Source organism: Poecilia latipinna, unplaced genomic scaffold, assembly GCF_001443285.1.
Source record: "Poecilia latipinna isolate Pla-1442-1.1 unplaced genomic scaffold, P_latipinna-1.0 Scaffold12, whole genome shotgun sequence".
NCBI classification, from domain to species: domain Eukaryota; kingdom Metazoa; phylum Chordata; class Actinopteri; order Cyprinodontiformes; family Poeciliidae; genus Poecilia; species Poecilia latipinna.
The window spans coordinates 618,555-619,536 of NW_015112628.1; the positions used below are offsets into that span (position 1 = coordinate 618,555).

The following is a 982-nucleotide window of genomic DNA, read 5'->3' on the forward strand; positions in this document are numbered from 1 at the left end:
GGGGGGCCAAAAAAATTTTTCTGCGCCCTCTGCCCAAGGAAAAAAGGAAAAAAGGGTTTTAAAAAAAAAAAAAAAAAAAAAAAAAAAAAAAAAAAAGATGAAGAAGCAAGAAGCGCATAAACGCCCCGAGGTTTGGGCTGTTCTGTACTTTGAATTTGAACGATGCCACCTCAGAGTTTGAAACACGGTGTCAAAATGAAGAGGCGGCGGAGGAGAGGGACGAAGGAAAGTCGCACTCGGATGTTTGGAAGCGGTCCAAGCCGAGGCTAAGGGGGTCGCATCGGCTGGGAAACAAAGGGGTCATCTGGGAATTCCGTGTAGTTGTGCACTTCCCGCATTTGGACGGCCTTTCCAGAAACCGGGCTGAGCAGTCAGAGTGAGACAGGAAGCGGCGGCAGTCACAGAGCTGAGAGCACAGATAAAAAAATATATATGACAAAACAAGGGTAATTTATGAATGAGCTAAGCCAGCGAAACGTTAATCAGCAGAGTGTGTGATTAATGAAATGAAGGCAGTCGCGTATTGACTTATTCTTGGTCAATATCATGGACAGGAAAGCATTTGATAGCAACCACGCTGACCAACTGGTAGAATTGATTTACTTTATTTATCAAAATATGAATAAAACGGAGTAGTTTGAGGAAAAAAATCTTAGTCTGACTATTTTCTCAAAAACTAACTAAACTAACAACTAAATCATAACGATAATGATTAAAATGGCAAAACTGTTGACCATGTAAATACTAATATGGTGGCATAATTGTAGCAATAATGCAACAATAAAGTGATATTTTTAATTTATAATCAAATAAAATGAGCCTAACATCTTTAAGGTACATAAAGTTAAAAACATTATACATATATATATATATATATATATATATATATATATATATATATATATATATATATATATATATATATTTTTTTTTTTAATATATAAATATATGTTTTTTTCTTTTTGGGATGTGTGAGCGTGTC

At 35.2% G+C, this 982-nt stretch overlaps 1 long non-coding RNA gene across 1 annotated transcript in view; it reads right to left on the minus strand.

Annotated features, from left to right (window-relative positions):
* Positions 1 to 96: 96 nt before the first annotated feature.
* Positions 97 to 982, minus strand: part of LOC106946453 (uncharacterized) — a 5,989-nt gene continuing 5,103 nt past the window's right edge. Inside the window, exon 2 of the long non-coding RNA XR_001424775.1 lies at positions 97 to 406. This is a non-coding gene — a long non-coding RNA (uncharacterized LOC106946453). The remainder of the gene's footprint in view (positions 407 to 982) is intronic.